Source organism: Saccostrea cucullata, unplaced genomic scaffold (assembly GCF_032062105.1).
Source record: "Saccostrea cucullata isolate Sc308-1 unplaced genomic scaffold, CSIRO_AGI_Scuc_v1 ctg3344, whole genome shotgun sequence".
Taxonomy (NCBI): domain Eukaryota; kingdom Metazoa; phylum Mollusca; class Bivalvia; order Ostreida; family Ostreidae; genus Saccostrea; species Saccostrea cuccullata.
Window position 1 is genome coordinate 40,521 of NW_026932913.1, and position 13,142 is coordinate 53,662.

Below are 13,142 nucleotides of genomic sequence, written 5' to 3' on the forward strand. Positions count from 1 at the left end.
AATATTTACATTAAATTTTGCAAACATCTTTCTTACATGAACCTATTGAAGAGAAAATATGTTCGATTCTGTATGAATTTTATTTCGGTGTCAGAGGTCATAGGGCGACCGAATCACAGAGGGTAGTGATATTTTGTCTACATATTTCTGTCACGGTGCAACTTGTTTTGGAGTATTTCTATGTTAATAACGATGAAAAAGATAAAATGATAATATGAATATTTTTCAATCACAAGATGTACAATAAATCTTCTTCGACGTCAATAAGATTTTGAATACTATAATTAGCCTAAACCTGCTTTACATATACCTTATTAACCGAAATTCCTCTGGTATTATGTAAACTAAAACATGCAATACTCCCGCAGGTCACCTGAATGACTGAGGTGACTTAATGAAGAAAATTCTCTCTTTTTAGACTTTTCAATGATGTAACACAAAATTTAAAGTCTTAGATTTTTTAAAGTAATTATGATTATTATCTAAATATGCAATAAAAATGGAGCTGGAATCACACTTCGGAAGGAAGAAAAAGGCAATGAACTCTGAATTAAAGTAATTTTACAATATTAAAAACATATATATGATTTTTAGCTATTCAGTACCGTTAAGTCGAGTGTTGACTTATTTTTTTAATACAAATTATTAATTCATTATTTTCACGTACCTTGTATAGTCTACGAATTTTCCGTTTACATTATCAAGAAGAATAAGCGGGTGACCGGTCAACAATGTAACATATGGAGATAACTAACAGTAATCCAGATCAAAAGTTAATAAAACAAAGGAAAATAGGAGCAGAGCAATAACGGACCTCCAAAACATCAGAGGTGGGATTAGGTGCCATGGAGGAGTGAGCATCACCCGCCGTGTGCTCCTTGTCATGATCAAGAAATAGCGGAAAAATCTGTCGTCAATGCAGTGTATAAATAATGGATTAACAATTAATATGAAAAACGTCAGTCAGCATTTGATTCAATGATAAATTGTTTTTGCTGACAAGGTCATTGTATCAACCATATCGCATAGAACTTACGTAAAGATGACTTTAAACGTGCCTGTTGAAATTCTTTTTTATCCATTTGTTTGTCAATAATATACCTCGTTGTAGAAATGATATTTATTTTCTACAGAGTCGTTCATGAGCTACACGATGTAATTCAGTGGTTAATGAGTTTGTTCCAAAGTCAATAAATAAGGCGTTGATCCCTACGTGTCGGATTCGAATCCAATCTCGGACTTGTTATGGGAATCTTCACACCATTTCACAGTTGCACAAAAATGCTGCAGCGCTGATATAAGATGCCGTGACTCACGAGTTTGTAACGCTCCACTGGAATCTGGTGGAGTCTCAATATCGATATCAAATGCTGTCTAAATTTATAAATAAGTTCTTAGCGAGGTGATGTTCCGCTTTGTGGAATCCTTGTTTATCACAGTACTAGAGTTAATTGAACCAAATTACTTTTTGGTGGATGCATGCAAACAGTAAAAATAAAAAAAATTATGCGGTATGTTGCTCCTCCCAAACAATACATCTAAATAAATGACAGTTCTGTCTAATTAAAAAACGGAATTCTTTTATTCAGATGTCACATTGTATTTAAAAAAAAACTAAACTCGTTTATATATTGAAGGTTTTCGTTTTGATTTTGGTCAACTGCAGAATTATCTTCCCGGAAATGATTTATGTTTGAACTAGCTTTAGAAAGCGCTGTTGTCTAAATAAAAATAACAAAACAAAAAAATCGATGTATTAAAAATGACATACAAAAATTTGAGTGATAGTCATCGGAGAAATAGTGAAATAGTGACATTGAAAGGCTACTTGTTACTTTTATGGAATATACATGTAAGCTTTGTGTAAATAAATTATCAATCATAGTTGATTTTAGAAACAAGTAAATGAAATCATATAAATATGCAAGTTTGAGTCAATCAGAGAATGAGAAAACAGAGAAAAGTAATAAAATATGTATTATATAAATTCTTTGGCCTCTTTACTCTAGTTGGTATTGGTATTTCGTGTGATACAAAGATAAATATACATAAAAGTATGTTTAATTCTATATGTAGCGACATAGAAATATCTGAAAATAAATACGATATAATATTACTTTTGTTACAACGTCCACCAGTCCATCCATCAGAACAGCCGTTGTCACAGTTCCCAGTCACGTGATTACAGGTTCTGTTTTCTTGGCAGTTGTTTGAACAAATACCTCTGCATTCCAAACCATAATATCCCTCTGGACATCCTATATTAGAAATAAAATCATCATGCATTTATTAATTGAATTAGGATTTAAACATTAAAAGGTATAATTCCATCTTAAAATAAATGTTACAAGTAAATGTAGAAGAAATTAGAGAAAAAATTAATGTAAATCAAAATAAAATATTTTGTATTGCGTTGAAAGGTTTGTGATAAAAATAGAGAAAAAAACTAGACCGAAATAATCACGTCTGATTTTCAAAGTATTACTAACTGATCCATTGGAAATACATTTGCAGTAAAGTTTGATACTACTTGTCTTTTATTTTGAAATATTAAAAATTCTTGAAATTTATCCAAATTTATTTCCGAACTGACTTTTTCATACATTGTATTGTCAATAAATTTCCTGGATTCCCAATCATCACATAGAGCACATGGTGTTTACACGGTAACATTGGATGCTTAGAACTCCAAGACATCTGATCCCACCTCTTAGTCTTTATGTGTAGTGTTAGAAAGGTGTTACCTTTATAACAACTCGTTATCTTCATATTTCTCTCGTTCATTTCTGCACTTATCGTGTGCATTGTTTTATTCGAAATGAGTATCGAATAAGCGTCATAAGGCTTCAAAATATTTTTTTTCCTGAAGTGAAAAAAAAAAACTGGCGTTGTTTTATTTTTACCGAAAGTATTGTTTATTCTTTTTTAATTTTTTAGGACAGAAGTCATATTAATAGAGTTATAAGTTTATTGACTTCTCTAAAAAACTTTGTTACTTGGAATTACTATTTTTGAACCCTCGTTTATCTTTTCATTTGAACAATCAATTCCGATTTTTTTTTATATGTGAAAACTATTACATTTCCACACTTAGCAATTTTGATACCAGTTTTGTTTTAACCCTGGTATATCTTTTAATAAAATCAATAAAATCAATTTAATTTTGAAATGAAAATACTTTTTAAAATGTGAAAAGTCTTACGATATTCGCACTTATCTCCTTTCCATCCTTCCGTACAACCTAAACAGGTTCCGTTGATAATGTGACATCGTTGTTCTTGGCATTTTGATGGACATCTCCTATTGCAATCATTTCCATACGTTCCAGGAGTATCACATCCTAAAACAACACTGCGTATGGTAATCTTGTTGATAAGACAACAGCTATCATAACAGAGAACACTTAAACAAAAAAGTGATACATTTTTATTTTCAAACTAATAAAGTCTGATTTCTATATCATGAGTTTCCATCACCTCCTTAGGACAAGACACAATTATGGGACCGGTACAAACAGGCATAGGGCAATGACTTTTCATTGAAGAAAACCACTGGGCAAAAATAATTTTAATATTAAGTGCCCAAGGGGCAAAATTGTTTTTTTTACTAAACTTGAGACACAATTACGCATTGTTATACTTTTCCCCAAGAATTAAAAAAATGTATTATCACTTTTAAAAGTCATGCATACAAAGCGAAAATAAAACTTCAAATCGATGCATGCTGCATGCAAAATTTAACAAAGAAACAAACTCTTTCAAGTAATATACATACATATAAGTAATGGGTAACTTTGATTTTTTGTTGCAATATTCTCACTATAACCATCAAGATATAACCATGGGACAGTAACTTTTTAATAGATGTAAAGGCACGGGTAGATTATAACTTTTGAAATAAGAAGCCATGGGGCATGTAATTTTTTAAAATGAGAAATTAATTTTGCACTGGTCCCATCATTTTGATAAATTTTGCCTGGTCCATAAGGTTAGTATGGAAGTCCGTTGAGGTCAGTTAAGAGAAAGAAATATTTTTTCTTGCGTTTAATCGCAAAGATTACGCAAAGCACTTTTCGTTTAATCGCAAACGATTGCGTTTAAATGCAATAATTAAGCGATTAAACGCAATACTTCGTGCGTTTAAACGCAAAAATGTTTGATGCGTTTAATTGCAATAATTTTTGCATTTAATCTTAATACTTTTGTGATTAAACGCAATAATTTTTGCGTTTAAACGCAGTAGTTTTTTTTTTATTTTTTGCATTTACACGGGTCGATATATCAGAAATGTCACAACTTCGATAAAATTGCTAGTAGTCGGCGTAAATCAACGAAATTATACATGATCAAAGCTATATTTATTACAAATAAGTCCTGAAAAATTCAAATTAAAATGGTTTATACTTTTCAAAATATCGAATTATATACAAAGTGTTTATGGTAGTCGCCGCACCTAATTTACGTCATATGATGAATACGCGCCGTCATAAACGTTTCCCCATTCGTTTCATTAAAAAAATATTTGAAGTTCACGATCAAATTCACATATATTTCTCTTTTAAAGAATTATTGGCATCCATTTTACACTCATTCTGTACATAATTCAGTCCTCTGTCAAAACTCTTTGAACAGTTCCATAAGACAAACTGAAAGTTTCTCATCGCTATAATCGTGACACGTCTCTCTTTTTGGACAACGTCAGACACTATTGAACGTTTCCACCCGACCTCCTATTTAGCTCACCTGATTCGAAGGCTCAAGTGAGCTTTTCTGATCAAAATTTGTCCGTTGTCTGTGTCGGCGTCCTTGTTGTCGTTATTGTTGTCGTTAACATTTCCCATTTTCGACTTCTTCTCAAGAACAACTGGGCCAATTTCAACCAAAATTGGCAAAAAGTATCCTTAGATGAAAGGAATTTAAGTTTGTTTAAATTAAGAACCACGCCCTTATTCAAGGAGAGATAATTCAGAAATAATGAAAAAGTATGTTTAAAAATCTTCTTTTCAAGAACCACTGTACCAGGAAAGATGAAACTTATAAGGAAGCATCCTCAAGTAGTGTTAATACAAGTTTGTACAAATCATGACCCCCGGGGGTAGGGCGGGGCCACAATGACCGATCAAATTTTTATATAGAAATGTATAGGAAAATTCTTTAAAAATCTTCTTCTCAAGAACCACTGGGCCAGGAAAGATGAAACTTATAGGAAACCATCATCCTCAGGTAGTGCAGATTCAGGTTTATACAAATCATGACCCCGGGGGTAGGATGAGACGGACTGAAACCACAATGGCTGATCAAAGTTTTACATAGAAATATATAGAATCATTCTTTAAATATCTTCTTCTCAAGAAAAGCAAAGGCATGAATGATCATACTTATATGAAAGCATCCTCAGGTAGTGTAGATTCAGGTTTGTTCAAATCATGACCCGTGGGGGCAGGGCAGTGCTTCAATGGTCGATCAAAGTTTTACATAGAAATATAGGGAAATTAAAAAAAAAATTCTTCTTAAGAATAACAAAGGCATGAATGATCCTATTTTTATGGAAGCATTCTCAGGGCAGGGCTTCAATGGCCGATCAAAGAAATATGCAAGCATCCTTAGTTTGCTCAAACTATACCCACTCCCTTTTGAGGATTGGTTGGGACCACTATTGGGTTTAATAATAAAGTGATTTCTGCTTTTTTACTAGCCACATTGTTCAGGTGAGCGATATGGCCCATGGGCCTCTTGTTTGGGCCTCCTGTTCTCTACTGACCAAAGACCCGTTAAAATCGCTAAAACCATCTATAAGCAAATCTATTATTTAGATTAACTTTTCTGTGAGTCTGATGAATCATCGTAACTGTCTCTACAGGCGAATTTCCCATTTTGGAGCAATAAAAGCATTACAGCTCGTTTAAGCGATTTTTTTCCATTTCGACATTTCCTTTGTTCAATACAGCAGATTAGAACAACAATATTTATTATCCAAAAGTAATGACGTTATTTTATTTTCAACTTAAGAAAATGTTGTTTTTTAATTTATTGGCCGATTAGACGCTTTTTAGATGCTTTTTAATGTGTTTGTCTTTGTTCATTCTAACAATATACACTTTAAAATGTGACGTTATGTTGTGACGCAGTTACACCTATTTTTTTAAACAGCTTAGAACGTCTATAACGCTAATTCAATTGAACATTATTAAAAGGAATTTTCAATTTTGGTTAGCTTTTATACATCTTTTGGTACAATATATCCGATAATATGACGCCAAATATTATAGATACAGTGACAACCCTCGAAAAAGCAATATTCTTTGCGTTTAAACTCAATATTTTTCGTATTTAAAAACAATTATTTCTACTGATCTTTGAAGAGTACAATTGACCCACACATATTGATATTTTTTTTTCTTTTTTCTACAATTACTTATTAAGAAAATTGTGTATTGTTTGACTTTATAGAATTCTTCTGAACAGGCATTTTCTGAATGGTTAAATCATTTAACGACGTTCGATCCTGATATTTAAAGTCTTAAACATTTTTTTGGTCTAGTATATTTTTACTTTCTAATTAAATCTTAAATTTCTTAATTAAAAATCAAATCAAAATGTGGGTGTCAAGATGCTTCTTTTGGCGCTACATTACATAAAATATGACCTCTTTGCACTGAAACCTATGTCTTAATAAAAAAAAATACATCTTCAACGTTTTCCCTCTAATATTTTTATCCAAATAAAGCATGGAACAAAATGAACCATAAGTCTATTTAAAAAAAGACAATTTAAAATTGTGACTAAGGAAAGATTCAAATTGCTACACATAATCAATTTCTGCACTCACAAAATGTGATTTTTCTGGCATTAAAAATTTAATAAGCAAGAAAGTTATTCTCAAGTCTTAAACTTTTGCTGAATTTAAGCAGATGGGTCAAAGTTAATATCTTAAATATTCAGAAAATAATATTAAAAGTGGGGGTATATGATGTAAATATTTAGATATTAAGAAAAATTGGCAATTTTCTGTTAAAATTGGCTCAATTTTTTCCTGGACTTTCAGAATATATTTACTATATTTTTCATAATTCGTCGAAAGAATTCATAAGAAATAACTCAATAAATATTTCAGAACACACATGTATAACACATTTCACTGCAAAAAACAGCTTTGTGTGCAACCAACATGAAAAAATAGGAATCTAAAATTAATAGTACTCTATAAAGTTCAAAAGGGATAAATTGATAATTTTCTTCTAAAAAGAAACCTTCCACCACAAGATATAGTCCCTGGCTTAACTCTTCTTGAATGGAATTTAATTGCGGTTTTTGCAAAGGATATAGTTTAATTTGCATTGTAGAATCTAAACTCAACCGTATAACTTAAAATGCAGAATTTTAGAAATAAAGGTCCAGACTAAATTCGGCTCAAAAGGACAGGATCGAATGTCCTTAAATATCATTTAAAGGATTTAATTAGGAGAAAGAAGTGTGGATCTGACAAAGACAGCCTAAGAGAGAAACATAACTTTTATTAGAATGCATGGATATCTATATTCCTGTTTAAGTTTTAGTCAGTTGCCTACAAACACGAAATACATTAATTTTAATATATTGTTTTTTGTTAACTTCAAAAATATACAAACGGCAAACTTTTTAAAGGATTTTCGAAATAAAAGACTGAAGAAATAATATGATTGAAAAAATATCACCCCACGTTGCGGTTACAAAGTTTAAAACATGTATATTTGGGGTTAAGGAAACGACTGATGAAATGTTTAGACTTTGAGAGACTCTCAGGGACAGGGCTAAAATAGGCTTTTCCTGCTGCCCAATCACATTTGCTTATGTGAATAAAATTTTGTATAAATAAAAAAAAAATGTTAAGACTTATGTATATGTACGTGTTATGTACGAGGGTTGTCCGGTGAAATCATGGCCAAGTTGTCTCGCGTGAATAATAATCATTACTACGTTCTGATATTTTCACCATTGTTTAGTACATAGTTTTAAAATAAAATTAGCAAATTTCAAATAGATGTATGCATAAATAAACAAATTGTGAGATTTTATGTTATGTTTTGTATCGTCTTACGGCGCACGAATGATAACGTCAAAAGCTTGGTTGTTAGATTACCATTTAAGTTTTTTTTTTTCAAGTAGAATTTCCAAATATTACGGAAGCCGATTAAGGACCTATCAAAAATATTTTTGAATTCCATATAACGAATTGTCGAAATTGTTAGAACGAATTTATTTCTTATATAACATTTTTTTAAATTCGTCGTAACGAATTGAATTTGTTAGAACAAGTTTGATGAAATCGTCGTAACGGATAAACAGAATAAATTTGTTAAAACGAATTCTAAAATTTGTAATAACGAATCAAATTTGTTTAAACAAATTCTAAAATTTGTTATAACGAATTAAAATCGTATCATCAAATTCGACTTTTGGGGCCTATAGAAAATTATTTGTGAATTTGTCATAACCAATTTACGGAAGCCCATTTAGGACCTTTCAAAATATATTTTTGAATTCGTTATAACAATTTTTAGAATTCGTTATAACTAATTTAATTTGTTATAACAGATTTTTAGAATTCGCTATAACGAATTTTATTTGTTAAAAGAGATTGGAAATTATAATCGTTAATTGACAATACGTCGTCAATATATCTGAATGTCGAGTTGAAAGCCACAGCAAGTGTTTTCTTCTTTAAAGGCATAAGATTATGCACAAATTCTGCTTCAGATGAATTTTATATACCGATCATGTAGGTGCAAAAATAGGAGATAAAATTCAGCAGAGAAAGCGGCTTATATGAATAAAATGTTTAATTTTGTGTTTAACATTAATTGTTTTTTTTTTCGATAAATCTTAGATTTTTTTTAAATGTACTTGTACCTATATTTGCTTATTACTTAGTAGATTAATTATATGGCCATTCCTAAGTTCTAAAATTATGTGTTGGTTGTTGACAGGGAAAGGGGGAATGATGGTATCAAGAAGAAAAGATGTTAATTATCTAAACACAATACTTGTTTTCCATACAATAGTTTTATATTTAGATGTGCGTCATTGCCTACTTGCCTTTGTCAAAGTGTGGAAATGTCAATATTTATTACTAACAGATTTTGAATAGCTTGCCATTTATGATAAATAGTTACGAAATATTTCGCGCATCAAAGTAAAATAAAGCGTTTTTACTGTTTTAAAGCAATTTTTTTCATTTGATGAATAAAAATAAACAAAATTAAGAAATAAAAGATTAAAAAATGTAATTACAATTTCATATAATGGAATTTTTAAACAATTAACCAAAAATGATAGAGAGGTTGACGTCATTATATTGTGTTTTTGACTTTATGATAAACTAAAGCTTTTAAAGAAAAGGTAATCAAAATGTTATTAAATAAAACGTCATAAAAGTACGCTCTTGAAATTTAAAACATAGAAATTTGAGAATCTCTCCATCATTCTTTTATTTTTTATCATATAATACCTTTGTGCCCGCCATATTTTGTAATGCTATATAAAAACAGGGAAATTGGTTAATTTTGGGCCTTTTGAGATGCCCCCTCTGGTAACAAGTCGTTAGAATTTTGTGTTTCTTACACATAATGTATAATATACATGTAGTATTACTCATCATAAATTATAGTTTGAACAAAAGGTCTATTGTAATATTTGTATAATTTACTTTAGAGAGCTAAAAATTGACATTTTGCTATATAATCCTATAGTAAATGTACCTATATTTGAGACGGTCCCTGAAAAATACCTGGGCAGTAGATTTCTCCCAATCTTTGCATGTACACTAAAGTTAATGTTAGTTACATATGGTATAAAAATGAAGAGTTTCGCTTTTGTAGTTTTCAAACAATAAAAACCCCAGTCGGCCCCCTTAAACATTTGTTTGTATTGTTATCAAAATCATTTCAAAGGACTTTTGCGAAGACACTGACTTTTACAGTTGACGGCTTACTTTTACACCAAGAAAATATACGGGAGCTCTTTTGTGAAAAAAATATTGATCCTAACATTTAACACAAGAGGCCCAGGGGCCACAGCGCTCACCTGAGCACATTGGGCTTGAATTTATCCCCCCTCCAGGCGTTCATCATTTGAACAAATTAGAATCTACACTACCTGAGGATGATTACATATAAATATCACTAATCATAGCTTTGAAGTACTTAAAAGGAAGATTTTAAAAGGTTTCCCTATATATCCCTATGTAAAACTTGGGTCGGTCATTTTGGCCCCACCCTAGCCCCAGGGGTCATGATTTGAACAAATTTGAATCTACACTACCTGAGGATGATTCTACATGAGTTTCATCTTTCCTGGCCCAGTGGTTCTGGAGAAGAAGATTTTTAAAGATTTTTCCTAAATATTCCTATGTAAAACTTGGGTCGGCCATTTTGGCCCCACCCTTGCCCCAGGGGTCATGATTTGAACAAACTTGAATCTACACTACCTGAGGATGATTCCACATGAGTTTCATCTTTCCTGGCCCAGTGGTTCTGGAGAAGAAGATTTTTAAAGATTTTTCCTATATATTCCTACATAAAACTTGGGTCGACCATTTTGGCCCCACCCTTGTCCCGGGGGTCATGATTTGTACAAATTTGAATCTACACTACCTGAGGATAATTCCACATGAGTTTCATCTTTCCTGGCCCAGTGGTTCTGGAGAAGAAGATTTTTAAAGATTTTTCCCATATATTCCTATGTAAAAATTGGGTCGGCCATTTTGGCCCCACCCTTGCCCCGGGGGTCATGATATGAACAAATTTGAATCTACACTACCTGAGAATGATTCCACGTGAGTTTCATCTTTCCTGGCCCAGTGGTTCTGGAGAACAAGATTTTTAAAGATTTTTCCTATATATTCCTATGTACAACTTGGGTCGGCCATTTTGGCCCCACCCTTGCCCCAGGGGTCATGATTTGAACAAACTTGAATCTACACTAGCTGAGGATGCTTCCACATGAGTTTCATCTTTCCTGGCCCAGCGGTTCTGGAGAAGAAGATTTTTCTCCCCTTAGAAAAGGGCGTGGCCCTTCATTTGAACAAACTTGAATCCCCTTCACCCAAGGATACTCTGTGCCAAGTTTGGTTGAAATTGGCCCAGTGGTTCTTTAGGAGAAGATGAAAATGTGAAAAGTTTACAACGACGACAACAACAACAACGACGACGACAACGACAACGACAACGACAGACGACGGACAAATTTTGATCAGATGAGCTAAAAACGATTATAACGAGCTATTTCAAAGATCATAATACGTTGTCTAAGAAGGAAACGGCAACATTCCTACCCTCAATACCCTCCCTTCAAGCCTTGACTAACTCCTGACAAGTTTTCCTACTGAATTTGTCTTCTTCATTATTTCATTTCTGAAGTTATTGAAAATATGAGGATATATTAATTCTCGTGAATAAAGTATCAAAGTAAATTTTACCAATTATATTTTTTGATTGATAAATTATTTCAATGCCCCGAGTACAATAACATTCACCTCGATGGATGTTTTTTATTTCTATTTTCAATTCCGTACCTCCGTACATGATTCAGGTTTAAATGTCAATGTAAGCCGTCAACTGTAAAAGTCAGTGTCTTCGCAAAAGTCCAAAAGTAGTATTACTTGAAATTTTGATCAGTCTATTCTCAGTTTATGGCTTTGGGGCCTGTCTTTGTGAATACAAATATCAAAACCATCAACAGTACACCTTTAATCTGGTCAATTAACGGAATAATCCCTTGTTTAGGTGTTCCATGTACATGAAATAAAAGTTAGTTTCATCTCTCAACACTGTTTGTTATCATCATAAAATATGTAAAGGTAATGAATAAGCAATATTTCTTATTTTCAAAAAAAGATACTAAACATGAATAATTACAATATGTATGAGTATTGTACACTTAAAAAAGATATATATTGATAAACTCAAAAAGTATGGAACTCAGATGTGTAGTCAGGTTTCGGAATTTTCTTTTTTCTCCCTGTTGGTCAAGAAGATTTCCGAAAATGATGGTTCCAAGAAATTCCTTTTACATTTTATGAAGGAGCCCAATTATCTTTTGGAAGATGATAGGTTTTGTCCAATAAATGTGCATTAATGATTCGAAAAAAATTTTATATTCACATTTGAGTCAAATGGTGGTCCAAATGTAAAAAAATCAATTAAAAAAAGCTCTGGTTTCCATATTTTCTCTTATGTTTTATGCAGTATCCTAGACATCTACATCATTCACACCTTGAGAAGCAAAATAGAGTAAAATATGTTTTCCTACTTTGGGTATTCATGGCAACATGCATGTTGTTCAAAGAAAAATTGTTATGTACATTACTGCACAAAGTCAATAAACTTGAAACAAATTCTAGGACTAGTAGCGGTTTTAATGTGGCGTCACAACTACACTTGACTGTGAGATATAAAAAAAATCCGATGAGTCATATCCACCTGTAGACATGGGATAAATATAACTATATTTGTCAAATGTATGGTTTATCGATACACATATCAGAACATTAATGTATGAATAAGACTTACCATTTACAATCAAATCACACAACTGAACATTTGTAAAATTTTGATTCACTCCATTAGAATTAGGATAATGCACTCCAGGAATTCTTTCATTGTAGAAGATAACATATTTCCCAAATGTTACACAAACGTGTGTGGAGATTAAGTCAGGCAAGGCAGGCCCACTGTGATTGTAACAATGATGCATAGAGTCCAAACTGTTTAAGTCAGTTGTGTTTGAAACATAAAGTTGGTACCCATACATCATCTCTTTCTGTCCTTGTTCTAGAGAATAAAAATATAAGGTATGAAAATATTAGAGAAAAGATAACGCATTCTATCCTTTCAAACCTTTTTCAAAAAATGTAATTAGATTTGTATATTTGTAACACAAATCATACTTATGGAACATAGATAATTGACAAATTTTGAAAAAAGTAGTCCGATTCTCAGGTTCTGAAAATTTGTGTGTTTACCCACGATATTCTTCAAACTTCATCTTTAAAACTAATCATGTTTATCTTATCATAAAGGGAAAATAAGTAAATCTTAAATAACTTTAAAGGAAGTGCGAACAATAATACCTACTGTGTACATGTATTTTCTAATTGAAAATTAA

General features: G+C 31.8%; 1 protein-coding gene across 2 annotated transcripts in view; it reads right to left on the reverse strand.

Annotated features, from left to right (window-relative positions):
* LOC134236469 (receptor-type tyrosine-protein phosphatase T-like) overlaps positions 1 to 12,805 on the reverse strand; it is a 51,836-nt gene extending 39,031 nt beyond the window's left edge. Inside the window, exons 1-3 of one of the 2 annotated variants that reach the window (XM_062718651.1) lie at positions 12,548 to 12,805; positions 3,203 to 3,340; positions 2,118 to 2,258 (exon numbers count right to left, since the gene is read on the reverse strand). The gene's annotated coding sequence lies outside the window, so the exon portion shown is untranslated. Of the gene's footprint in view, positions 1 to 36; positions 1,954 to 2,117; positions 2,259 to 3,202; positions 3,341 to 12,547 lie in introns of those variants that run through there. The other variant, XM_062718652.1, reaches the window with a different exon arrangement.
* Between the last annotated feature and the right edge of the window lie 337 nt (positions 12,806 to 13,142).